At 32.7% G+C, this 19126-nt stretch overlaps 1 protein-coding gene across 2 annotated transcripts in view; it reads right to left on the reverse strand.

Moving 5' to 3' along the window:
- The window catches only part of LOC123309380 (UNC93-like protein), a 225384-nt gene that overhangs the window by 182640 nt on the left and 23618 nt on the right, over positions 1–19126 (reverse strand). Inside the window, exon 1 of one of the 2 annotated variants that reach the window (XM_044892489.1) lies at positions 12106–12534. The exons of the other annotated variant lie outside the window; for it this stretch is intronic. The gene's annotated coding sequence lies outside the window, so the exon portion shown is untranslated. Of the gene's footprint in view, positions 1–12105; positions 12535–19126 lie in introns of those variants that run through there. 2 annotated transcript variants of the gene reach the window in all.

Raw genomic sequence — 19126 nt, forward strand, 5'->3', positions numbered from 1 at the left:
CTTAGCTATAACTCAAAAACCGAGGAACGTAATTTAAAAAATCTAGATATATTTCTCGTTCCACAGGAAACTTGTCATCTTTTAATTTTCCTTCATATAAGGAATTCTTGAAAGATTTTACGATCGTGAATAATCAAGGTTAGAAATAAAATAAAGATAACAAACTCCAACCCGTCTACCGAAGTGCTCGCTACAATGGATAATGGATCATCAATATTATTCAAGGTTGAGTAGAGGTTGGGTACTGAGTACCAAAAGTTCTGAAGATGCTATTCGAGGTAAGTTGAAAAATATATTTGATCTATGACTGAGTCGATTTGAATAAATTTTTTAGTTTCGTCGTTTACTAATTGCAAGAACTCTACCTCAAGAAATCACAACGCTATAAATACTGTATGATTCAGCGAGTTAATTGCGAATATTAATAAACTTTCGAAAAAAAATTCACAATAATCCCATCATCATCGGATAGGTTAGATGATGAGTTAAGAGGGAAGCGTGTGATAACTGAATTGGATAGTTTTCACACACTTCATTCTGATTTGAAAATTTATTGCAGTTTATCGTACCAGAATAGATAAATTACAATTTTTCTAATGGAACTCTTCATACAAGTTTGTGTTTTGTGTTAGTTTTTATAGTATTTTAAATCCTGATTTTCATATTCATCTCTTAATCTCTCTGTTTTGATCAATCCAGTGTGCCAGCTATGGAGAGTAGAGGGAAGGAGAACGATCGCCGTACTTAAAATGTGTCTCCAAAAACGGGGAACGTAGGGTAGGAGTCGCTGCGATCGCTACGTTTATCGATAAGGGGTGGGGATTTAAGCGTCAATTTGAAATGAACAACTCTCCTTTTATTTTAGGTTATGTGTTTTTTCTAATGATTTTTCAAATACGTTTCTTAAAATCTATAATGAATATGAATTTTAAGGGGACTAAGTAATAAGCTTATAATCATTCATTGCAGTGAGGAGTGGAACATATCAAGACAACAAAAGATAACAATCTCAGATTTATCACTTATTAGAGTAGATTTTGTTTCCAATACACAGCTGAGAACTGTTATAGACCATATATCACGTTATGCCAACAAAATTCTTCAAGAATATCCACTTCTGTAGTTTTATTGGTTAGATATTCTTATTCAGAAGAATCCACTTCTCACTTGGGATGACAATTTCGATTTCGTTTATAATGAACCCATCATCTTTTTTGATATCTTCATCGCGAACGTGCTCTTGACACACACATTGATTAAGAGTCGATTCATGAGGTAAAGTTTTTTCCAATTTTCTCTCAAAAATGCACTCGGAAATTTTATCTCTTCTCCTTTTCTTTCGATGCCAAAACCCTCTTACACTAGCGCACACTTCAAGATTTCACCATGATCATATGTTGTTCTCTTATCAAAAATCGAAAATAATAATATTATTCCAATCATCTGTTACTAGGAAGACTCAGCCAACTTCATCCCGTGATCGCCAGCGCGGCTATTGGCAAAAACATGAACTACCCTATTGGTACATATTTTAGGGGACAAAAAATCTATGGTCTCAAACAGCGATCGTTCTACTTCTCTCTACTCTCCATAGTGCCAGCTGAGCACTTTTTGAAGATAGAACAAATTCACAACGCTTCATAGCAATTCATTTTATTCAATTTATGAAGGGAACCTCCTGATTTGAAGTAATATGTTCCATTCGATTTCTGATATCGAATGATTAGCCAAAAGTCTGAAATGAAATCTTAATCTACAAATTACTGGATTAGATTATTATTGATTATCCAGAAATGATGATGATATATGAACATAATCGATTTTGAAATGAATGAAATTCTCAATGAGAAAGAGAAATTAATCGATAACAATAAATTCTCGAAATATTCAATGAATTATTTTTAAGACTGAAGTTCAATGTTTCAGTGATCAACTTTTGAACAAGTTGCACATTATTTACGTTATGAATATTCAATGCTGTGGTTTTCACAAAATCATAATTATTAATGAATATTCCGGCTTTATGTTCCACAAGGTGGACTACGGACAGTAATCTCCAGTTCATCACCATTTCATAACGATATTGGGAATTCAAATGTAGATTGCAGCGACATGGTGATGACAGTTCGAAGTAAAAAGTTAATGCAGTCATTGTCATTTTTGAAGAGCATTTTCAGATTTTTGTAAAATAAATCCTTTTTTCTCAGTTTTTAGTTGTTCTTTCTCAATTTTGAAGATTGGTTGTCGAAACAGGATTCAAGTGTATTAATTATTAGATATCAATTTCACGTCAATAAATGTCAAGAAGTGTTAGTATTTATGAAAAAAATTCCGAATATGTTCTGAATCAGCTGATAAAAGGGAGCAATATTTTTTTATTCCTTCTTGGCTCTTCACACGATCATAATAGTAGGAAATTGATTATAGGGAGAGCCACAACTATGATATCTTGCCTTCTCCATTATATACAATGGCTAAATATGCAATATTGACGCTAAGAAAACTTGTCCAAGTTGAACTGGAAATCAGAAATAATTTTCTGAATGAATTTTGTGTGAATGTTATCGAAATTTATATGTATATCAACTTACTAGGTGGAAAAAGTCCTCTCTGGGAAAAACAGATTGGTTTTTTGTGTAAATCCTTTCATTTTGAGTTATTTATGCAGGTTAGTAAATTCACCTTCTGTTCTTCGTAACCAATTTGAAATTTACAAAAACATTACCGTGCTATAAGGACGAGATACATATGTCTTTAAACATTGACTAAACGTTCATTTCATAGTGGAAAATAGTAAAAACTGACATCTTCACAAAAAAGTTATAATCGAAGATTTGCTCAAAGGATGCAACTTATGAAAACTTCACTAAGTTCTCCCCATTATTACGAGATAGATTAAAATATTTTCAACCGATTAAAATATATTTTTTATAAAAACTTTTATTGAAATACTAAAATATTCTCCGTTCCTCGCTGTAAACAAACAAAAGTGCATTAACTTTTTTTTTACAAAAATTGACAACAGGGGGCGTATCGCTTGTTTGGAATTCCCAATATAAAGCAGTTGGAGAGATTGACAGAAAATAAAAATTTTTGGTGTTATTCCTCGGTCTACTGCATAGACATCATAGACATAGAGACATGGACTGAAAAATGCCAGCATAAAATTGGCTATTTTATAGAAAAAGAGAAATATACGTTGGGCCATTATCCTTATCTCTTATGTGTTCACAAAGAGGTGAGTCCAGACCAATCAAAACTCTAGAAAAAGACAACTGCATGCCTGATGTTCAGTTTCTCTCTGTCACTTTTTTTGACCGTATTTCATGCATATATAGAAAGGGAAGGCACAGTCCATGTCTCTATATCTATGGTTTAGTGTCATGCGATTGAATATAGAAGAATAATACCTCCCATCTTTCTCAAGAGAATGGGTTTTTTGAATTTTGATCGAACTTTGAAAATGGTTCATTTTCAGTATCCTTGGCACTGGTATTTTGGCATATTCGTAATTATTTCCTTGTATTTATTCGAATCCAATTCAACATTTTCATCTATGAACGAGTGATGCTTATGAGATGAAGAAAGTTTAATTTCAATTGGATCAGAAATTTTCCATCTAGGTACTGAAAAACATTTCTCCGAAACCGTAGGATAGATTTTGCTCCTGGAAACAATCGCGTAAAAATTTTGCTGCATTTTGCAGTTTTCCTAAAACGAATTCTCCAATCAAGTGGGGGTTAGTGTGTCAAACATTTTGCATTTCAGCTTCAGAAGTTGTAGATTTATCCAAATTAAAGGAAAATGAAGATTTTTTTAGAATTTTTCAAGTAAAGAGTTCTTCTTATCTCAGCCTAATGATTTTTTGAATTACGGCATAGGATATTACATAATTTGATTCCTTTGTACCGTTTTGTACAAGTTCGTACTAACGGAAATAATAAACAGCGCCTTTTTATAAGGATAAGTAATAAAAAGCTCCCAGTTCCTAGTCTGGGCAATATAATGCATAAACACACAAAAGAATTGTGGACCTGAGTGAAGGAAAAGTTTGCATGGTGATTACTTCAGCAATATTTCATTACAAAGATATTGAATGGCTCGAACAGAACGATGTTCATATTCAAGAAGCACAGAAATAGTGAGCAGACATACAACATCAAGCAGAAATTAACCAATGTCGTGGACTGAGCATGATTTAATTGAATTCAGAAAATGTTTCAATATAACAAAATCAATTATTTTATAGTTTCTTAAGGGGAAGTAATATCTCAAGAATCTCCATTCAAAAACGGCATTTACTAGGTCCTTATTTACGGTTTCAATTTTTTTTTCGTGAATCCTTGATTTATATGTTGCAAAGATTTTCATAGCGATATTTGCCAAAATTACGCTGAAATTCAGGAATAACTAAAAATTATTCTATATTCCTAATATTACCTCTCACGTGGTATTTTCTACTTTTCAACTGACTCAGTACGTAATTCAGACTATTGCTAAAAGTGTGACACATTTTCGTATTTGGGGTAGCATTCGTGAAGCAACCAATGTCGATCGTCTTGATCTCGAATCGTATGTACTACTTCCCCTTAAGTTTAAAATATAATATTCCATAATTTGCCTGTATATTGAACGTGCATTATACAGTCTTATATTTTTACTGTTAGTAATGTTAGTATTGTATGATCAGGCAGGACAAAAATACAAGAAATTAAATATTCTTTTTTTGTAGGTAACTCGCGAAAAGCGCGACAAGCTTGAAAATGCAGTTATATCATTTCTGAATTACAGATACTTCGATTTTATTTATTGGTAAGCAAAGATATCCAGCACATCTAACAGGAATCATCTGCTTTGCATATTCAATGCGAAACCAACTCAAGGTCTCCACTTTCTTTTTGAAACCGTGTTTTACAGTTCGACTCGAATTTCTTCGTAGCTGTTTTAAAATGATCAAATATAAATATTTGCACGGGCTATTATTTGATTAGACACATTCGTCGATATTGGGACCTTCGAGACATAATAAATAATGTAAACACTTTGTATAGATATGTCCGTTTTTATTGATATGATGTATTCGCAGATTATTGGCAAATTGAAGAAGCCAATCGAGTTCATCTAATCTAACCGATGTTATATGAACTCGCAATAATCTTATAACCGAAATACTTTTATCTCAACTAGAAGGAAACGCTGTCAGTTAACCAAGAGACGTTTTATTCCAACCAGAGTCCGAATAATTTGATTTTTTTCTAATTGGAAATAATTTATGGGTAGATAACGATAAAATGATGGAAAAATATCATTTACTCATTCGAACGTGTTTTTAATTTTCTTTAGAATATTCTTCTTCTGTGAATAATTCTACAGAATGTTGTGTTTACACGAGATGAATTTCCTCGCATTATTCATCGAGTAATGATGATTTGTTGAATCAATCAGTTCAGTATACATTGAAATGGAATTTCCTTGAAATTACAAGCCCCTCACTTGCTTTTCAACAATCATTTAATCATATTTCAACTTTTGATCCAAATACTACACGAATGTTCATTTTTCGCCTCCAATCCACATCTTCTTGTCTACCACTAATGGTGAGTCACACTAAGGTCAATCTTTTGTACTTTAAGGACCCTCCATGGTCAAGATATATTGACTAAATGACATGATTAATATATTTTGATAATAATAGGCTTGTTCGTAGATTATTTCACAACAGTTGTGAACTGTACAAAGCAAGCGCAGATATATTTTTCCTACCCTAAAATGGAATTGCGCTTGCTCTGTACGGTTCACGACCGTTGTGAACTACTCTACCAACAAACCTATTGAATTCCTACCTCCATTTGAGAATGGAAAGTTCATGTCAGGGTTTTTCCTTTTCTGAAATACAGGATTTTTAATTTGTTGTAAAAATCAAGATTTTTTTCTTTACAACCCGAACAGTGTTATTCAATTGAAGATTTCTTGTCTTATAGACGTGGATCTAAGTGAGTTATCATTTGAAATTTTCATTCTGAATTTCCTCAATCCAATGGCTGATATACTAATAAATATAGGTATGTAAATGCGAACTCACTCTAAAAAATTCAAAATTATAAATTTGGAGCTTTTCCGTACATAAAAACTGCCCACTGTCAGCTGAAAAGGATGATATACATGGACGCTCGAGTTTTTTTCGTTCACAACTCGATGAATTTGAGAAGAACGAAATCTAGCCTTTTTCTGTTGAGCAAAACGTAAACTAGAAACATCGTTTCTGAATAATTTTTCCTCACAAACGACGTTTTTGTTTATTTAAAAAAAGGCCACATAATATTTCAAAAATATTTTTCGCTAAATCCTGACACAGTCAGAACTTTGCTGCATTCAGACTTCAATCTCGGAATTTTATATACTTGGAAACCGATACAAGCTATATGCACAGGGTGTTCTATGAAGACATAGATCATTTCCTGATATACAGAGATATTAATGAAAGGCTTTGGTTTCGTACTCATATATGTGTATTAACAAATATTTAAATTTATTTATATTGTGTGTTCACACATTTATCATGAATGTGAATGTTAGGTATAGAGGGTGTTCTATGATAATCTTCAACTTTTCTTCAATAAAGAGATCATAACAACGATATGAAAATGTATGACGACTTTGGTCATTTTTCGATATACAGAATGTATATACAGAATGTTCCAAAACTAGTGAATCAAACGTCACACCACGATAGATCAAATACTATCAAATAACACCAACATTAGTTGAGCGAAAATGTACCGTTTCTGAAAAAACCTAAACCTAAAGTTGCCGATTTTCGAACTATTTTTTCAATCACGAGGCCAATTTGTGATAAAGGATAGCGTTTCTCTCCCATATTACCACCCCAAATCATGTAGAAAAAACAATTGTTTTAATTTACATTTACTTAGGTTATCGATTAACTAATTGAAATAATTTCAAAGGGGGAAGATAAAACAATAATCTTAGTTCAATATAATTTAAAATCGACATCCTTTTTCACAAACTGGCCCTGTGATCAAGAAAAATAGTTCGAAAATCGGCAACTTTAGGTATTTTAATAAAATTCTGATTATTTTGGAAACGGTACGTTTTCGTTGAACTAATGTTGGTGTCATTCGATAATATTTGGTCTACTCTATCGTGGTGTGACGTTTGACTCACTAGTTTTGGGACAGCCTGTATATACAGAATATTCAACAACATGTATTCATTCACTGTTTATATGAAATCATCACATTATGCAAGTGCTCAGCTAAGAGCTTCATTGAAGGTTTTCAAGTCATAAATGAAAATTCATTTTTTTGCTCTTTGAATTGCTGCCTCTATTTCGTAAAGTTTCAGTGCTACTAAAAAAAATGTTACATTCTACCACGCATTCTACAGACACTTTTTATGTAGAATGCAGTGACGTAGTCAAAGATTTTTCAATCTGAAACCTCAGTAATGTAATAGTAGTGACTTTCATTTTTCTTTAACATAAACCCAATGTTTTTTATATCTTCAAGTCCGATATTCTTTTCTGACTCAAAATTTAAAATATACGTCGTGTCTCAAATTTTTCTTCCAATAAAAAATACTCAAAAACTAGTTCGATCAAGTTGGTATATCATTTTCATTGATAATATGATAATGCGTATACAACTTTATTCTTCTATATTGTGTCAGGTATGAGAGACTTTGAAGATCACTTTCATTCCAGATATTTGAAAGGATGAAAAATTTTCCAATATGGAATGCATCACTTTCAGGAAACTTAGTAAACCTGAGTTCAAATGAATGAATGAAACTTTTTCAACCAGTACCACAACTGTGCTGTGCTAGTAGGTATAGGTAAATATGAAGTCGAGTATGAAGTAGTCTTGGAAATTCCCGTTATTTCCTCAATGAAGACGTTAACTGAATACTTTTCAAACATTTTTGAAAAACCAGTAGCATGATATTTGAATAATCTGAAGATTGAAAACTATGTCGGAAAATATAGTCTAATTTCAAATACACCAACTTTTCTTTTATAACTCTTGAAGGGAAACCATTTTCTCTGATTTGATAAAAGCAACATCAAATGGATAAAAATCTGCTATCTGATATCTTATTATTTCAAGCAAAGAATTCGGGGGTTTGTTTGAATCATACAGCACTCGAGTTTGGTCACAGCTAACATCGAATTTGAAACACCCTGTACGTACATTTCTGATAACGCTAACCTCAATATGATGAAATTTCTGGTAGAAAATAATTGAACAGATTGTGATAGGTCTCCTATACAGTGAGACAAAATTTTAAAATTTTAATCTTATGGTCAAAAGAAACACTTTTTTTCTCCACCATTTTTTTCGAATCGGCTCGGTTGAAAGAAACATTAAAAAATGCTATTTTTAATTTTATCTCACAAACGGTTTTATCGAATGAAATGAATTTAGGACTATATAGTTTTTCATTTATTTGATGAATCTTTCTCTAACACAAGATATCACCCGCGTCTTTCAGTTTCCTCATGATGACTATTACGTACCATAAAAATACCAAAAATTCAAAGAACCCAACTTTGAAAACTAAGTTTGACGCTAGGTTGGATGTTATCTGATGAATATATGAACCTTATTGTAAAATAAAACTTTTCTTAATATTTTTTCGCATAATGCGTCGTATTCGAATAATTTAATGTTCAAAAATAAAAAATATCTGTGATTTTCGAAAAATTGTGTACTTTGACCGAAGGCAACTCTTTAAATGATTCACAGATGTGTAATTTCTTAGATTTAGCGGGTTCTTCGGAAGGTTATTTTGTTTTTCCATAATGTAAACTTTAAATGGCTATATTTTTTATCAAGGCTAAATAAGAAAAAATGGTATAGGAAAAAAATGTTTCTTTTGACCTCAGGAAACTATTGTTAAAATATTTGTATGTCAAAGACTCTGTTTACTTCACATCAGAATGTAGAGTGAATACCATTTTTGTAGCAAATCTAACATGTTTTGAATTTTTTCATCAAAGATGAAGAGAAAAAATAGCAATATAGGTATGATCTCATTTGAACAGATTGATGATGACCGAACTAGCCGCACATATGAAGACTGGTTCTATGTTATTTTCGAGGTTATTTTACGCAATATGATCATATTCATCGAGAGGTCATTCATCTTAACAACTCGATCAATTAATTACCAGTATTATTTCAAATTTTTATGGTTAATAATGATGGAGAATGACTACTTCTGTTTCATACAGGTTGTTCCAAAACTCAATTTCGAATCGGAAATGGTTGGTGGCCGAGCCGGTGCAATTTTTTCTCATATTCTTTAGATAGGTAAATGAAAAATTTCAAGGATTTTGTGTATGGAGAAAAAATCACGAAAACTCACTCTTTTATGATTTTTATTGTGACTATAACAGGTCTTAATTGCTATTCATAATTTTTGTAGGATGTATTCTAGAAAAACCTTGAAATAGACTGAAATTAAAGCAAGAGTTATAGTTCATGTTCCTTACATACCTAACATGTGATCTGAAAATCGTGAAGCACTCGCTGGACAAATTGAACACGGGAACATCCGAAAGAAATTCGATTTCATTAAAAAGCATAATGCATAATGCACGCTAGGTAGTGTCCTTTATGTCAAAGCAAGAATTCAAGCATATAAAATGGTGATCATCATCAGACCTAGGAAATATATATTTTTTTCATTCAATTCCTTAATATAAATCAATAGTCCTGTGGTGCGTAAATATTTTAATAAATGTTTAGTGTCAGGTCCTAGAAGAATCGAAATCAAAAGGAATGAACAACTTAGGAAAGCAAATTCAAAAATAAGCGGAACAGTTGAAAGTACTCGAGTATGAAAAAACGAACTTTTCCAAGTTGCTTTACGGCTGAGCTCGGGGCTCAAAAAATCGTAAATTGAATGAGGATCTTCTAAAAATATTCCCGTCATTCAAAGAATAATTGAAATAATACCATTTGGAATTTGAAATAACCATCATATTTTCCGAAGCACTCGTTGAAGGTATGACCCTTTTCCGCTAGGACGATTGAGTAGATTTCAGGATTGGGCGTTTTAAGGTTTTTTGTCTAAAAACGCTCCAGATTACAGTGTCTTACTTCACAGAAACGTTATTTTGTGTTGTATAACAATGGGAAAAATGTAAAAAAATTTAAAATTTTGTTCACAGTCCCCGAAATATCATCAGGGATTGTCGGTTTTCTATGAAAAGGGCGTAAGTTCTTAATTTTCTTAATTCTTAATTTTCCAGGAAGGCTGCTTTACCCTAGCATTATTTTTATTACAAACTTCATTGAACACTTAATACTGTCTCGCATACACAGTTTCCATTAAAAAAAATCATTTTAATAGTTATGCATCATAATTCAACATTAGGAAAATGTTATACCATATCAGAATATGAATTATTATTAATTAGTCCAATGGTTATTCCTTGTATATATTGTGGAATAGAACCATCAATTATGATGAGTTTTTTTCCCCGAAAACAGTGAATGCCATTCCCAAGATGAAATTGCTGCCCAACAGCTAGATGGAAAAAACTTTCTTCCGATTAAAACATTGCGATTTATGAGCATTTCTCAATTTTTCCATCTTGTATAAATACGAGCATGAATATGAATCAGATGATGAGTTTATCCAAGGTTTTTCACCTAGAACTTTGTACTGTAATTGAATGTTTTATGACGTTTTGTTTCGAATCACGGGTTGATTACACCAGAACGTTGCCACAATTTTTTTTGTCAATCTCAGAGGAGACTTCTCAAAACATCTGAATGAGTCAAGAGGAAAATTCTTCTTCTCACCTTAGATACTTCAAATTTTCCAGAAAATTCCACTAAATATATTTAAGTGCTATTAAATTGAGTTTGTTTTTTTCGTAGTAGGTTATAATAGGTCGGTTTCAGTATAAAATTTGTAAATGAGTTTCTTGAGCACGTATCACTTGGGTATTAGATTTAGATATGCGAAATTATCCAGCAGTTTGCAATTGAAATTTTCCAACTATAGAAACAACTTGTTTTCTAGCATCAACTATTGATAATGACAGTTGTTCATCAGATCACCTGGAAACACCTACTCTATTCTTTAGGAATATGACTTTCATTGAAATAATCTTATTTCTACTTCATTATGATTCACATTGCAGAAAAAGCTCATTGAAAAATTCTGAATGATGACGATTCCAGTTTTAGGATCAAGCAGTGTTGAAGTTGGCACTAAACTGCTAAATATATGCAAGATAGCGTGTGCCTCGAAGAATTCGAATTAATTAGAATTGATATGTAAAGAATACCACACGGGAGTTTATTCTCCATATCTATTCACCAATTTATTCCCATTTGGTTTCTTGGCCAACTGGACTGAAAATTTAATGTCAATACGACTATAAAACGTTCATCAAATTTTGCGGATTAAGTTTTTGTCGAATTCAAAAATTACTTTCAATCGGCTTGTAAAGCCCGACTAAATCGAACAATGATTTTCGATTCATGTTATAATGAGCTCAAAATACCTGAATTCATATAATTTATCTAGACTAGACTAGCTCTAATAAATCGAGACACAATCTCGAGCGGTTTCACATTAGATTTCTCACATAGTATTGAAAGAAATATAATTAAGTCCATTCGTTATCACAGAAAGATCACTATTACATTTCCAGGTTCGACTTGGAGTTACAGGAAATTATCTTGTTGTAAATGGATGATACCACAGAATTCTTCATCTAGAAAGAATGCACTCAATGAGGCTTATATACCCAAGATTGCTATTATCTTATCGCAGTAACATTGTCATTATTCCGAACTGATGGGTCAGAATTTATCCGATATCTAAGAAGAGGGTAAAACGTCTGTTAACAACGTCTATATTTTTTCACGTCGAATCCGAAAACATGAAACATCCATTGTTCACGTTGATACTATCTCTCTAAACTTCTAATTTTATTATTTATAATCAATTCGGACAGACCTATGGTAATCTAAATCATTAACAAAAAAAAAACCGCTCTTTGCCGGATCGATGACACTCGTTGAATTCATGATCTAGTGATAGTAATAAACAGTAGGTACTCACCGACTGCTAATGAGAATGAAATCGCAGCAGATCAGACTGAAGAATTCCAAAGTGAGAAAAGTGGATCAAGAGAGGAGAATCCCGCAAAACAGAAAACAATTTCCCGATTCCGTTACGGACTAAACGGCACAAATCACACAGTAAGCAAAGTCACAGGGCAGAACTAGCTGCTGAACTCACACAGATCAGTTCTTGGGTCTTGATTGATGATTATCGATGAACGCTGGCCGACTACGATCGGACTCGAGAACCAGTCGCGATGAAGTTCAAGCACTGTTTGCGATCGATGTTCGAATAATCTGACTTCACTGGTAAACGGAAGGACTACTAAGCTCCGATGTAGTTCTAGTCTGTGTTAGTGGTAGGCGGTTGGAGTACAAAAATGCAGAACGTTTTATCTGCTCTGCTACCCAGAGTGACTGTTATTTCTTTCTAGATGCTAGTACTTTTTACTGAGATGGTTCACGTGCTGGCCGATTGGACATGTCGTAGGTTTATGTTTGCTAAACTTGACTTTCAAGGATTATATCAAATTTGATAACGTCTTGTAAATCTATCGCTGCTCTTGTTGAATTTGTCCTGACAATAGGCAAACAGACCTTGCTCCATAATATTTCGCGAAAACGGTAATTTTATTGCATTGTCACTCAAAACAGTGTATTTACGAATATTCAAATTGAAGAGGATGAAGCAGAAAATGTTTACCATTTTCTGTTCTTGACATTCTTGGAAATTCCCCACCTCTTCTCAGGAAAAATGAATGTCGCAATTTCACCTTACTGAAATGTGTTGATTCCTATAACTCAGCTTGCATTTTTCTCTATGCTTTTCTGAGCATTTGAGACTATTATTTGAATTCAACAGGAGAAATACATTCTTGCGCTGTCATGAATGAAATCAAGAAATCAAATTTCACTTCTTCATTCAACAGGACATTTCCGTCCAATAAGGGTGCAATTCTACGAAGGCGTAGAAGGGCCACCTAATATTTTAAAAATATTTTTCGTTAAATTTCGAGTTTGAATTCTGAGTTCAAAGTCGGAATTTAACAAAATTCCGAGTTCAAAGTCGGAATTTTTTTCAGTTCAGAACTTCTACAGGGTGTTCTACGACAACCTAGATCAGTTCGTGAAATACAATTCTCTTTTCTACAAATGTTCATATTCAGATAATACTAGTTGTTCCCACATCTATGATGAATGAATGATTATGTATACAGGGTGTACATTATTTTTTGAGTTTTATTCCATGAGAGGTCATAACAATGACATGACAACCTTATACAAGATTAATTGTATAAGATTTATTCTTATACAAGATGTTCCATAATCTCTTTTTTTTAGGTATATTCCGGATGTTTTATGAAAAAACTTCTTTCTCATATATATAACGGTAAGACAACCTCATATAGTCTGCTCTATGACAAATTGGTTCATTTTCAAACACAGTGCGCGCCAAAATTATGGAACAAATTCATTTTCTGAGAAGAAAAATATTTGGCAACAAAATCCTGAAACAGGTCAATTTTTGATTCACTTTAACCAAATTTTTATGAATTTTTGAAGGATTTTTGTTGCACCCTGTGACATCTCCATCAACCCTCTAAATTTTTTGAATACGGAAAGTGGGTCATGTGGTACTTTTTTGGCAAGGTCTTTGTATCTTCTTTACGGGCGTATAGAAATTTTCAAGAAAAAATTTTTATTTTGAAAACTTAGTTAGTTCAAAGAGGTTTTCAGTATGTGCACTTTGTCATGGCTCATCTACTTTGAGACGATGGTACCTGATGAAATTTGTCACCGAATGAGAGTCGACCATTACAGTTTTGTTTATGCACAACTTTCTACCCCTTTCAACCCCCTCACATGAAAAATTGGAATTTGTGAAACACTGCGTTTTGTTCGTAACAAATTTCATCAGGTACCATCGTCTCAAAGTAGGTGAGCCATGACAAAGCGCACATACTGAAAAACTCTTTGAACTAACTAATTTAAAAAAAAAAAAATTTCTTGAAAATTTCTGCACGCCTGTTAAGAAGATACAAAGACCTCGCCAAAAAACTACCACATGACCCACTATCCCCATTCAAAAAATTTAGAGGGTTGATGGGGATGGCACAGGGAGCAACAAAAATCTTTCAAAAATGCATAAAAATGTGGTAAAAGTGAAACAAAAATTGATCTATTTCAGGATTTTGTTGCCAAATATTTCTTTTGAGAAAATAAATTTGTTCCATAATTTTGACGCGCACTGTATACGCAGATATTTATGAGAGTATTCAGATTTCACGTTGTTCTTAAATAAATATTGAACTTAAATTTTATTGAATCTATAAAACATTCTGTATATCGAAAAATCACCGAAAGAATTTAGTGAAATTCCGACTTCAAACTCGAAATTTAACTAAATTCCGATTGTAATAATTGTAAACATACAGGCTTCTGAAAAACCACGACAAATGTTATTTTCAGTTCTATCTCACAATAGTTATTTGTGCAACCAGTTGAGAAAAGCATTAGTTTTCGTAATGAGCGTATTTCACAAAAGAAAAATAGTGTTCACAACATGTTCCACCCAATATTTTTTTTTTAATTTTAAATAGGATGTTGCTCTTGAATTCAACTTGAAAATACCAGACACGTCTTCAAAAGCTTCTCTCGGAGAATCCTTGAAAATCGTCTAGTGACGGAAATTATTCAATTTTTCACTTCGTTACTATGAAAGCAAGTATCGTTTCATCATCAGTTGCGTAATATTTTACTTTGAGTAACTGGTTGCGAAAAGTAAAAACTTTCAAAACGTCAATGAGCGTTAAAAAGTGTCACTTTATATGTCAAAATTAGAAAAATGGTTTTACCGAATGAAATGAATCTCGGAATATAGTTTTTCATTTATTTGATAAATTATTTTCTGGTAGAAAATAACACTGATCGACAAAATTATGGCTTTGTTCTCCCACCTAAGGAACATATATATATTTTTAATCTTCGTAGCCAAGGTATAAACGAACGATAAATAAAAAGTGGAAGTTAGCTCTTGTTGTTTTTTAATAATTATATTCATGATTTTTAACAAAAACAATGCATTGTAATATTTGCAATGCTGTAAAAGATTCCGATCGCTTAGATCTTTTGTCTTTTCTGCTGTAGGACGACTCCAGTACTTCTCTAACGATGGACCAACAATAATCAGCAAGCATAGAGGGTTCCCCTTTGCCTTGGTAGCGTTTTTCGAATGACGCGATGTCTTGATGGAATCGCTCTCCATGCTCGTCACTTACGGCTCCCATATTTTGTGGAAAGAAATTAATATGTGATTGCGAAAAGTGTATTTTTAAGCCCGTTTGAAACAGCCGAGAATTCTCTAGAGAATTTGCTCGAAAATTCATGCGCCATGAATTATATACCGTTGCATACGCACTTTCGGTAGAATTCTCTGTTCAGTTGCATACAAAATAATCTCTGCCGTTTTCTTGCGAGAATTTTGTAGAGAATTCTCCAGAGAATTCTCGGCTGTTGCAAACGGGCTTTAAGGACATGTTGCATCCCATTTTTTGATGAGCCTGTAACATCGTTTTGACGATATATACATATTGCGGAGATTTGTGATTGCCAAGAAAATTTTTGGTCACTTCTACAAAGGACAACCAGGCTTCTTTTTCAAAGTCATTCAATGCTGCCAGAAACCGAACTTGTTTCAATAGTTTGTTTATTTTATAAAGTATCGTAGGGTACAGAAGTGCGAACATGGACAATTCACGCATGTCTTTTATTTTGATAACGGGAGCTAAACAAAAGTAAGTACTATTATTTTTGTAATAAGGTGAGGAATACCTAACAAAAAAAAATATAAATCTCTTAGGTGGGACATGTTGCATCCCATTTTTTGATGAGCTTGCAACATCGGTTTTGACGATATATACATATTGCGGAAATTTGTGATTGCCAAGAAAATTTTTGGTCACTTCTACAAAGGACAACCAGGCTTCTTTTTCAAAGTCATTCAATGCTGCCAGAAACTGAACTTGTTTCAATAGTTTGTTTATTTTATAAAGTATCGTAGGGTACAGAAGTGCGAACATGGACAATTCACGCATGTCTTTTATTTTGATAACGGGAGCTAAACAAACGTAAGTACTATTATTTTTGTAATAAGGTGCGGAATACCTAACAAAAAAAAAAAATAAAACTCTTAGGTGGGAGAACCCTTGTTGAATAGTGTAATTGAACAGATTGTGATAGGTCTCCTATAAAGGGAGACAAAATTTTAAAAGTTGAATCTTGAGGTCAGAAGAAACACTTGTTTTCCTCACCATTTTATCCGAATCGGCTCGGTTTAAAAGATACATAAAAAAATGCTATTTTTAGTTTCATCTCACAAACGGTTTTATCGAATGAAATGAATTTAGGATTATAGATTTTCATTTATTTGATGAATCTTTTTTTAACACAAGATATCATCCACGTCTTTCAGTTTTCCCATTATGACCATCACATGCCATAAAAATACCAAAAATTCGAAGAACGCAACTCTTCAAACTAAGTTGGACGCTTTCTAATGAATATTTGAAAGTTTTGTAAAATAAAAGTATTCTTCATATCTTCTCGTACAATGAGCCGTTTTCGAGTAATTTGATATTGAAAAATTAACAAATATCTGTGAAATTTGAAAAATTTGGTCGAATACAACACTGTTTAAAAAATCCACAGATTTAACTAGTTATTCTGAAGGTAATTTTGTATTTCCGAGGTTGGCACAGCTCATTATGAAAAATTAAAATGGCTATATCTTTTTATTAGTTCCGACTCAGAAAAATGGTATATGAAAAAAGAATCACCCTGTATATTTCAATTAGAAAAATCTTCCTAACTTGTGTAAATCCGAACTTATTGCTATCAGTGTTGAGGAAGAGTGAATTCGACTCAATAAAGAAATAATAAAAATATTCAATAATTTCTCTTCTTGAACTTCTGAGGTTTCAAGGAAGCAGAAAAACGCAGTAATGAAACTTCAGTTATTCCTCTCACTCAGCTAATCGGAGTTTAAAATAATAAATTATATTCACCATTATCATTTATTCATTTACTTTTTTATGTACTTGATTAATGTGCACATTACTTTAATAGATGCCCCCTACCCCTACTCTGATACAAGCCCGACATTTGCAAATAATCGTTCCTTCCAGAAGTCACGCATGATATATGATCGGAAATCTTTTGAGATACCAACTGGTATCACTGGTACTGGTGAGTACAGTTGGTATCTCAAAAGATTTCCGATCATATATCATGCGTGACTTCTGGAAGGAACGATTATTTGCAAATGTCGGGCTTGTATCAGAGTAGGGGTAGGGGGCATCTATTAAAGTAATGTGCACATTAATCAAGTACATAAAAAAGTAAATGAATAAATGATAATGGTGAATATAATTTATTATTTTAAACTCCGATTAGCTGAGTGAGAGGAATAACTGAAGTTTCATTACTGCGTTTTTCTGCTTCCTTGAAACCTCAGAAGTTCAAGAAGAGAAATTATTGAATATTTTTATTATTTCTTTATTGAGTCGAATTCACTCTTCCTCAACACTGATAGCAATAAGTTCGGATTTACACAAGTTAGGAAGATTTTTCTAATTGAAATATACAGGGTGATTCTTTTTTCATATACCATTTTTCTGAGTCGGAACTAATAAAAAGATATAGCCATTTTAATTTTTCATAATGAGCTGTGCCAACCTCGGAAATACAAAATTACCTTCAGAATAACTAGTTAAATCTGTGGATTTTTTAAACAGTGTTGTATTCGACCAAATTTTTCAAATTTCACAGATATTTGTTAATTTTTCAATATCAAATTACTCGAAAACGGCTCATTGTACGAGAAGATATGAAGAATACTTTTATTTTACAAAACTTTCAAATATTCATTAGAAAGCGTCCAACTTAGTTTGAAGAGTTGCGTTCTTCGAATTTTTGGTATTTTTATGGCATGTGATGGTCATAATGGGAAAACTGAAAGACGTGGATGATATCTTGTGTTAAAAAAAGATTCATCAAATAAATGAAAATCTATAATCCTAAATTCATTTCATTCGATAAAACCGTTTGTGAGATGAAACTAAAAATAGCATTTTTTTATGTATCTTTTAAACCGAGCCGATTCGGATAAAATGGTGAGGAAAACAAGTGTTTCTTCTGACCTCAAGATTCAACTTTTAAAATTTTGTCTCCCTTTATAGGAGACCTATCACAATCTGTTCAATTACACTATTCAACAAGGGTTCTCCCACCTAAGAGTTTTATTTTTTTTTTTTGTTAGGTATTCCGCACCTTATTACAAAAATAATAGTACTTACGTTTGTTTAGCTCCCGTTATCAAAATAAAAGACATGCGTGAATTGTCCATGTTCGCACTTCTGTACCCTACGATACTTTATAAAATAAACAAACTATTGAAACAAGTTCAGTTTCTGGCAGCATTGAATGACTTTGAAAAAGAAGCCTGGTTGTCCTTTGTAGAAGTGACCAAAAATTTTCTTGGCAATCACAAATTTCCGCAATATGTATATATCGTCAAAACCGATGTTGCAAGCTCATCAAAAAATGGGATGCAACATGTCCCACCTAAGAGATTTATATTTTTTTTTGTTAGGTATTCCTCACCTTATTACAAAAATAATAGTACTTACTTTTGTTTAGCTCCCGTTATCAAAATAAAAGACATGCGTGAATTGTCCATGTTCGCACTTCTGTACCCTACGATACTTTATAAAATAAACAAACTATTGAAACAAGTTCGGTTTCTGGCAGCATTGAATGACTTTGAAAAAGAAGCCTGGTTGTCCTTTGTAGAAGTGACCAAAAATTTTCTTGGCAATCACAAATCTCCGCAATATGTATATATCGTCAAAACGATGTTACAGGCTCATCAAAAAATGGGATGCAACATGTCCTTAAAGCCCGTTTGCAACAGCCGAGAATTCTCTGGAGAATTCTCTACAAAATTCTCGCAAGAAAACGGC

The sequence above is a fragment of the Coccinella septempunctata genome, chromosome 1 (genome assembly GCF_907165205.1).
Source record: "Coccinella septempunctata chromosome 1, icCocSept1.1, whole genome shotgun sequence".
NCBI lineage: Eukaryota > Metazoa > Arthropoda > Insecta > Coleoptera > Coccinellidae > Coccinella > Coccinella septempunctata.